The sequence below is a fragment of the Kogia breviceps genome, chromosome 9, assembly GCF_026419965.1.
Source record: "Kogia breviceps isolate mKogBre1 chromosome 9, mKogBre1 haplotype 1, whole genome shotgun sequence".
NCBI lineage: Eukaryota > Metazoa > Chordata > Mammalia > Artiodactyla > Physeteridae > Kogia > Kogia breviceps.
In genome coordinates, this window is record NC_081318.1 from 72,646,883 (window position 1) to 72,656,915 (window position 10,033).

The following is a 10,033-nucleotide window of genomic DNA, read 5'->3' on the forward strand; positions in this document are numbered from 1 at the left end:
AGTGCTAAGATATTTAATAATCATTTTGTTATGCATTTATTAACTGAGCAACTATTTATATATTATTTCAAAAATAGATTAACTGATGAGAATAAGCTATTAGGTTACATTAATAAATATGAAAAGTAGGTTAGCATAGAATGGTAGAGTTGATAGGGTCATGAAAATCCCTCTTGTTAGATTTCATCCTATATTTAAATCCTTTCTAACATATTCCTGACCTCTTCTTTAACTCTTCCAGTGACTAGGAACACAATGCATTAAAAAAAAGTCTGAATACTAGACCAACATCTAGATTTTTTTGTGAATTCCATCCACGGCACTCAGTTCTATCTTCTGGAGCAACAGAGAACAAGTAAAACCTAGTTTTGTTATCACAGTCACTCAAATAGTTTACAATTTTCATGCTTTGTGCCATGTTCAACATTTACAGGAGAAATTTCTGTCTCATAAAGATCATTCAAAATGGTCCAGGTCATTGATAGTAGTGAGTCTTAACTTGCTCCTGTTTCTCTAAAGTAACAACATTTATAGCTGTGTAAAGTGTAACAGGTATGTTCTGATAAGGGCCAAGTACTGCAGCATAATTATCTCTGTAATTCTGTATTTTTTGTAAATGTGCTCTAAATGATTGTGGCCATTTTTGGCTGCACTCTGAATGACAAATTCATATTGAGTTTTCAATCAATGAAAAACCCAGATTATTTTTCCTGTAGACTGTCCTGTTTCCCCAATCTTGCACTTGTTCAGTTGATTTTTTTTTTTTAACATAAGGACAGGTTGATTTATTTATCATTATCTAATTTCATCTTGTTAGCTTTGGCCCTTCATGCTTTCCTGTAGAGATCTTTTTGAATCTTCTTTTTGTCATTCCATGCTTTAGCTGCTCCTTCCAGAATTATGTATGTCATATTCCCCCTAAGCAGTGGGCCTATTCTGGACACATTCTTCTTGTTCTGAACATTTCTAAAAATGTCATTTTTACTGTCTTTGGCATTTTTAACAAGCCTCTGCTCATTTATGCCTCTTGCTTTTCTGCCTCTATATTTCCAGATTCCTGTCACTCAAAGGTTTATCATCATGTATATGCCCCCCCTTTTAGCTTTTTGTATTTCCCCCAAAATACATGGCTAAGTAGTTCCTGGGCAGGCACAAGACTTAATAGCTTTTATCTTTTTATTTTCCGTCAAATGAGGAATTTGTAGGTATAATCACAATTTTGGTTTTAAGAGAATCCTGTCCAATTCAGCTATCTTACAACTAGCGTGTCTGGTCAGTGCCTCATCTTATGTATTCTAGAGATTTGGGTGTATATTTTACTATGTCAGTGCTTGTTTCCTGCTTTTTGAGTTGACACTAACTTGTAAACTTACTGAACAAATACTTAATAAACACCTGTTTAACAAGTATGTGAAAAATTAAAGAACTGATGAAAAACTGAGAGATAACGATGTTATTTTTCCAAGACTATCCACTTCAACTTCTTCAGCTAGTTACATTTAATTACAAAAAATCAGATCAGCATGGTGAAGTCACCTCTCCTTGCTTCCTTCACTGATTCATTTAGATAAAATTAAAATAAATACTTGGAAAAATATGAAACATTTATGATAAAGTTTTAGTCCTCACATATAAATAACTATTTCAAACAAAAAGAAAACAACCTGATTTAAAAGGTCACAGTGTTTGAATAGGCAATTTTCACACTCAAACAAAATATTACAAATGGCTAGTTAACATGTTAAAAAATGTTCAGACTCAGGAGCAAACAAAATGTGCAGCTGGTCGTTAATTCTCCTATTGGACTGGCAAAAAATTATTTTAAAATAATAATTATTGTTACTGGGGTAAAGTTAAATGGCTATTCTCATAAATACTGTGGAAATATAAATGGGTACGATATTTTAAAAAGATATTTAGCAATACATATCAAGTATTGAAAACACTTATACACTTTCACTCAGTAATAACCTTTGCATTTTACTCTAATAAAATACTCGATGATCAAAAGGATTTACATATAAGAATGTTAACAACAGTATTATTGTAGGAAAAAAGTTAAAATCAGCCCAATTTTCCACATAAAGTCAAACAGTGAAATAAAGAATTGTAAAGTTATAAGATAGAATAATCCATAGTGTTAAAATTATATTAAAATCATATTTTCTAGCTATAAATACGACTTGAAACTATACTTTAAAAATCATATAAGTAAACAAAACAATCGTAGTTTTCTTTTAAAGTATGAATATAAAGAACACTGTAAGGAATTACACAATCATTTTATTAGTACTCTAATGTTTAGTAGATGTTTATTATTTTCTCCTTTATGCTTTTTGTACTTTTCAATTTGGGAACAAAAGCTTGTATTAATTTTTAATGAGAAAAAGTTATACAAGAAGAAACAGGAGCTAAAAAGCACAGCAGTCTGAGGTTACTTAACATGGGTGGGAAATGCATATGAATCTCAAAACCTCCAGAGAACATCATTTTATGACATTTTAATTTAGAAATTAAAGTTAATAATGATAATGTTTGGAAATTGAAGTTATGTTAAATATTGCCAGCTTAAGAAGCCAGGGGAATAAATTACAAGTTTTAAACAGGTCTTTTTTTTTTTAATCAGAAATCTTTAAGCTGTAAAAAAGCATATTCCTCTGCCCTTAAGGAATGATAAGGTAATATGAAAAATCCAATAATATGAAAGTGTTGATAGGCCATAACTGTAGTAGATCATTATGCCACAGGTGCTGAATAAGCATAAAGTTTCTCAGATTTCAAAGGAAACCCTTTCTACTCAGTCAACACTATAGTCTCTCAGCAAATATGCCAATTAACGGGAATAAACAAGAAAGATCGAAAGTTCTGTTCAATTTTCAGGCCACTTAGATACCAATAAAATTACTATTTAATTTCACTTCCTGTTATCTTCAATCAGAAAAATCTTGAGTAATAAAAGTAGCTTTTACATTTCCTTGATAACTTATGAATGGTTCTTAGTTCAGAACTCTGTACATACCCAACAGTAACTAAAAATTATATGTTAACTGATTAGCTGGACAGTCACAATGGCATTGTCTATAACAGAAGAAGATTTAAAGTAGATCAGACTTTATTATGAGGGCCTTGGTTAGGAAGAGACATATTACATAATATTTTTTAAAGTTTGATTAAATTAATTTTCATTCTGAATTATTCTAATTAGTTTAACCTCACCCTCACACCAGAACTTGACTTGGGGATCTAGGTATGGACTCAGACTCTGGAAACATTTTCTCGGCAAGAGGACAAAGTAATATTGATTCATGAGATAATATTGACGATGGATACTGGCTAATATTTATGGAGTCCTTACTATATACCAGACACTAGTTTAGCTACTGAAGATATCCCATAAATAAGATAGAATATCTGCCCTAAAACAGCTTACATTCTGTCGGGGATTCAAACAACAAACATGTCAACAAATAATTATATGACAAAATTTCAAATAGTGAAGTAAATTAAGTCAAGTTATGGGAATGAAGTGATTAAAGGGTAGTTTAGATAATGTCCAGGACATGACACACGATCACAGACACCTGAATAAAGTGAGCATGTGAACTCAAAGAAGAACTGGAGAAAACGCATAGCAGACAAAGGGAAGAAGTGAGTATTAAGTGTTTTTAGAATGGCTAACACCTAGTGAGTTAGGGGGAAAGTGGTTGGAAATGAAGTTGAAGAGGTAGCCAGGGACGAGATTATTTAAGCCTGCTTGCCTGCGGTAATATTTTGTATTTAATTCTAAGTGGATAGATTGAGGGTTTTTGAGAAAAGAAGTGACATGATATGATTTAAATTTTAATAAAATCAATTTCGTAATCTGCTGACTCCAGATACAATCCACTGAGGGATGGGTAGGGATGGAAGCAGTTGGAGTCTATTGCAATTGTAAATAAAAGCTTGAACTAGAAAGGTAGTGTTAGAGGTGGTGAGATGTACATTTTGACAATATCATACAAGGGAGAAATCTGAATTTCTTTAAAAAGTAGAACATTCAACTGCAATCTTATTTTATAGTGCTGGCCTGAGAAATTGAAACCAGGCCAAGGAATCAAAGAGAAGACAATCAGGAAGAGTGAATCCTGTAAAATTGCCTAAGTCAGAGGTTGGTACTGGTATTTCACCACTTGGCAGCATGGTAAAATGTATTACATATGTGCCAAGAAATATCTGTCTTCTCAGGCTTTAGAGTGCTTAGTAGTGTGGGGTGTGGGGTGGATGGAACCCTTCCTCCTTACCCTCATCACTCCCCATACCCACTGCTGGATACTTCTCAGGGCTGGGTGAATCTGCAATCATTGCAGGCAGTAGACTATTCAGTACCATCTAGTACTTGCTCGTATGGTATGTGATAGTGAACATTGCCAAGGAGGTGCTCTATCTTTTGGACATCTACTTAATTAGCCAGGTGCAAACATATTCCCTGGATAAAGTGGCTCATGGAGGAACCCTACTCCAGGTACCTAAGGATCAATGGAGTAGTACAAGGTGATAGAGTCAGTGAAAAGGAATGGTGGCCAAGTGGAAGCTTCTGAAGGGTGCAGCTTTAGGTAGTAGTGTCTTTATGTTTACTGGAAAATTCCTTTTGTGGCTCTTGTGTCCTTTTAGTTCTATGTAAGCCAGGTGCAAACAGTTTTACAATTACAGATGTTTATTAGGAAACACTTGATATAAAAAAATCTACTTGAATTTGAAGAGCATTCATGTTACCATAAAAAATTTCAAAAGTACATTTGTAAATTACAGAAAAAATTGCTGCTAGAATTTTTACATTTCAAATGTTATCATTTATGATGACTTATAGTAATCATTTAAAATTATTATATGCTTTATTTTATATCTAGTAGCTTGTACCTCTTAATTCCCTTCCCCTACTTTTTCCCTCCTGCCATCCTCCCCCCTCCGGTAACTGCTAGTATGTTTTCTGTATCTGTGAGTCTGTTTCTGTTTTGTTATATTCATTTGTTTTATTTTTTGGATGTCACAAATAAGTGAAAACAAACAGTATTTGTCTTTGACTGTCTGACGTATTTTAATAAGCATAATACCCTCTACTTCCATCCACATTGTTGCACATGGCAAAATTTCATTCTATTTTTTATGGTTAATATTTCATTGTATATATATACCACATCTTCTTTAACCATTCATCTACTGATGAACGCTTAGGTTGCTTCCATATCTTGGCTACTGTAAATAATGCTGCTATAAACATTGGGGGTGCATATATCTTTTCAATATATAAGATACAGGGATGTAATATATAGCAAAGGAATATAGCCAATATTTTATGATAACTTTATATGGAGTATAATCTGTAAAACTAGCAAATCACCAGGTTGCACACCTGAAACTGATATAATATTGGAAGTCAACTATATTTCAATAAAAAATGTATTCGAAGTACATAAAAAATAAAAACAACATAAAAAATTATTACCAACTACTGATCCAAATAAAGTTTCTTGTCAAGAATCTGAATTTTAGAAAAATTTTGATCAGGGATTATATATCCATTTCATGGAAAAAAACTTGATATAATATTATTTTCCATAAAATTTTTGTTAGAGTATATCTAGAAATTTTACACAAATTCAAAATGTAATATTTTCCCTAATACTTTAAATGGTTTTTGATAAAAATTATGCTGTATAAAGGAAATGAAATGATTTTTTAAAAATAAAATCACATAGAGATGTCCCCAAATTCTCTCCATCTTTCTCCAATAGGCCATACATCTCCCATGATTTCCTCTGTGTGCCATGACTTGAAGAAAGTCGTGAAGCTTAAGAAATACTGCACCTCACGGAGGAATAGTTAAGAGCATGAAGCCAGTTCAGATATTCATGTCTAAACAGACTAACTGAGAAATTATCTTGTTCTATTGCTTCTTAGACTCTTCAAGAAAGAATATGAGGTAATTTCTATTTCCTCTTTCAAAAGAGCAAGTTGATCTTAAGACTTCCTTTGTTCCAATAGAGAGCCAGGAGGCTTTGTTTTGATAGGGGAGAAGAACTGGAGAACTCTTGGAAGGGTTGAAGAGAGGTTGGGGAAGACTGGATTTATGAGGATTAAGAATAGTGAAGGAGGTAATTTCTCTCCGGGTTATGAAATCTGGTCCGCATGCTCATTAAGGGGCCTGGGAGGTGGAAAGAGATCTGATGGAACTGGTACACATCATTGTTGGTGCAGGGGCCTTGGAAATGTTAAAAAATCCCAGTGGCTGAGAGGAGATGAATGCATGTTTTAAGCAGTCAATGAATAGGCTTAAAATGGATCACATGGATTCAGACCACCCTTTCCCAACCAAGATTCTACAAGAAAGTTAACCGGAAATGAATATTTCCTTAACAGGCAATGAATATTTTTTCAGTTCTCCCAGGGATGAATTATAGGTAGTCCCATTCTTGGAGCCAAAGAAAAAAGTTAATCATTATATACAATGAAATATTTAGGGCTTTGGACTTAACTTTTATGGAACCACTGGTTGGGGAGGGGTTGATTTGGATAATGACCTTCTCAGGGTGGACTACGATAAATCAAGGACAGAATCATTTTTCAACTTTCTGAATTGTTTATGATCTCTTGAACTCTTATACAACAATTCTTGGGGAAAACAACAATGTCTCTCTGGGCCTCCATCATAATGACTTTTATTAGAAACTCTGGAAATGGTGATTTAAATCAAAGTATGTAAATTAAAACACAGTGTGATGTTTCTCATATATAAGTTTTGAGGAGAATGATTATACCTATCTTATGAATAGACAATTTATAAACCAGAAGACAGAAAAAGGGTGAACTAATGCTTCTTTTATGAGAATATAATTGTCCCATAAGGTATTAATTGGTCTTAGAGTCTTACCATGATACTTTGCATTGTATGTATGACATCTATTTACAGAAGGAGATTTAGAAAAAACCTGGAAAACATGTTTCCTCCGTGAGGTATTCCAGCAAAATAGTAACTTGTCCATTTCACCTAGTATGGTTTTGTTTATTTTTCTATATAAACAATGATATTTTAAAAAGATTTGGTAAGTAGAGCTTGGTAGAGTCAGAAATTCTTATTATACTTTTACTTCTACATAGGAAATCTAATACTGTACTATTTTTTGAACTTCAAAGAGATTTAAGGAATAATAAAAGATTAAATAATTGATTTCCAAATATATAAGAATTGAACTTATTCCATGGCACTTAAATAACCAAACAGAATCTAGGATTCAATATGGTGCTGAAAATTGGATTTGGCGAGGTCTAATAATTTGTCCATTTTCTATTTAAATACTGAGCCTAATTTAGGTATGTGTATTTTCCACTATGTTCAATCTTTCATCATTTAGCCAAAAAATATTTAATGCCTGCCTACAAGGCACTGTTTTATGAGCTGAGAATAGAACAGAAAGACCTGCGTTTTTTGTTTCGTTCAAAACTTTAAAAATATCATTTTTTAATGACACAACAGAGGTACATTAACATATTCCATAATACCGATCTTTTATCTTTCTTATCTACTCAGAGACAAACAATAGGTAACAAGACAAATTAAAGGCAAAAATAAATATATCCAAACTTAGGCATCTCTTAGTGTGTGTGTGTGTGTGTATATATATATATATATATATATATATGTATATATATGTATATGTATATATATATTTTAACATCTTTATTGGAGTATAATTGCTTTACAATGTTGTGTTAGTTTCTGTTGTAAAACAAACTGAATTCGCTATACGTATACATATATCCCCATAATCCCTCCCTCTTGTGTCTCCCTCCCAGCCTCCCTATCCCACCCCTCTAGGTGGTCACAAAGGACGGAGAGCTGATCTCCGTGTACTATGCGGCTGCTTCCCACTAGCTATCTGTTTTACATTTTGAAGTGTAAATGGGTCAATGCCACTCTCACTTTGTCCCAGCTTGCTCTTCCCCCTCCACGTGTCCTCAAGTCCATTCTCTACTTCTGTGTCTTTATTTCTGTCCTGCCCCTAGGTTCTTCAGAACCTTTTTTTTTTTTTTTTTTAGATCCCATATATATGTGTTACCATACGATATTTGGTTTTCTCTTTCTGACTTACTTTACTCTGTATGATAGACTCTAGGTCCGTCCACATCATTACAAATAACTCAATATTGCTTATATGTGCCACTTCTTCTTTATCCATTCATCTGTCAATGGACATTTAGGTTGCTTCCATGTCCTGGCTGCTGAAAATCATGCTGCAATGAACATTGTGGTACATGACTCTTTTTGAATTATGGTTTTCTCAGGGTATATGCCCACTAGTGGGATTGCTGGGTCATATGGTAATTCTATTTTTAGTTTTTTAAGGACCCTCCATACTGTTCTCCATAGTGGCTGTATCAATTTACATTCCCACCAACAGTGCAAAAGGGTTCCCTTTTCTCCACATCCTCTCCAGCATTTAGTGCTCCTAGATTTTTTTGATGATGACTATTCTGACTGGTGTGAGGTGACACCTCATTGTGGTTTTGATTTTCATTTCTCTAATGATTAGTGATGTTGAGCATCCTTTCATGTGTTTGTTGGTAATCTGTATATCTTCTTTGGAGAAATGTCTATTTAGGTCTGCCCATTTTTGCACTGGGCTCTTTCTTTTTTTGATATTGAGCTGAATGAGCTGCTTGTATATTTTGAAGATTAAGCCTTTGTCCATTGCTACATTTCCTAATATTTTCTCCCATTCTGAGGGTTGCCTTTTTGTCTTGTTTATGGTTTCCTTTGCTGTGCAAAAGCTTGTAAGCTTCATTAGGTCCCATGTGTTTATTTTTGTTTTTATTTCCATTTCTCTAGGAGGTGGGTCAAAAAGGATCTTGCTGTGATTTATGTCATAGAGTCATCTGCTTATATTTTCCTCTAAGAGTTTTAGAGTGTCTGGCCTTACATTTAGGTCTTTAAACTATTTTGAATTTATTTTTGTGTATGGTGTTAGGAAGTGTTCTAATTTCATTCTTTTACATGTAGCAGTCCAGTTCTCCCAGCACCACTTATTGAAGAGGCTGTCCTTTCTCCATTGTATATTCTTGCCTCCTTTATCAAAGACAAGGTGACCATATGAGCGTGGGATTATCTCTGGGCTTTCTATCCTGTTCCACTGATCTATATTTCTGTTTTTGTGCCAGTACCATACTGTCTTGATTACTGTAACTTTGTAGTATACTCTGAAGTCAAGAAGCCTGATTCCTCCAGCTCTGTTTTTCTTTCTCAAGAGTGCTTTGGCTATTCGGGTTCTTTTGTGTTTCCATACAAATTCTGAAATTTTTTGTTCTAGTTCTCTGAAAAATGCCATTGGTAATTTAATAAGGATTTCATTGAATCTGTAGATCGTTTTGAGTTTTAGAGTCATTTTCACAATGTTGATTCTTCCAATCCAAGAACATGGTATATCTCTCCATCTGTGTGTATCACCTTTAATTATTTTCATCAGCATCTTATAATTTTCTGCATATAGGTCTTTTGTCTCCTTAGGTAGGTTTATTCCTAGGTATTTTATTCTTTTTGTTGCAGTGCTAAGTGGGAGTGTTTCCTTAATTCCTCTTTCAATTTTTTTTATCATTACTATATAGGAATGCAAGAGATTTCTGTGCATTAATTTTGTATCCTGCCACTTTACCAAATTCATTGATTGGCTCTAGTAGTTTTCTGGTAGGCATCTTTAGGATTCTCTATGTATATTATCATGGCATCTGCAAACAGTGACAGCTTTACTTCTTCTTTTCCCACTTAGATTCCTTTTATTTCTTTTTCTTCCCTGATTGCCATGGCTAAAACTTCAAAAACTATGTTGAATAAAGTGATGAGAGTGGGAACCCTTGTCTTGTTCCTGATCTTTGTGGAAATCATTTCAGTTTTTCACCACTGAGAATGAGATTGGCTGTGGGCTTGTCATATATGGCCTTCATTATGTTGGGGTAAGTTCCCTCTATGCCTACATTTTGGAGGGTTTTTATCAAAATGGATGTT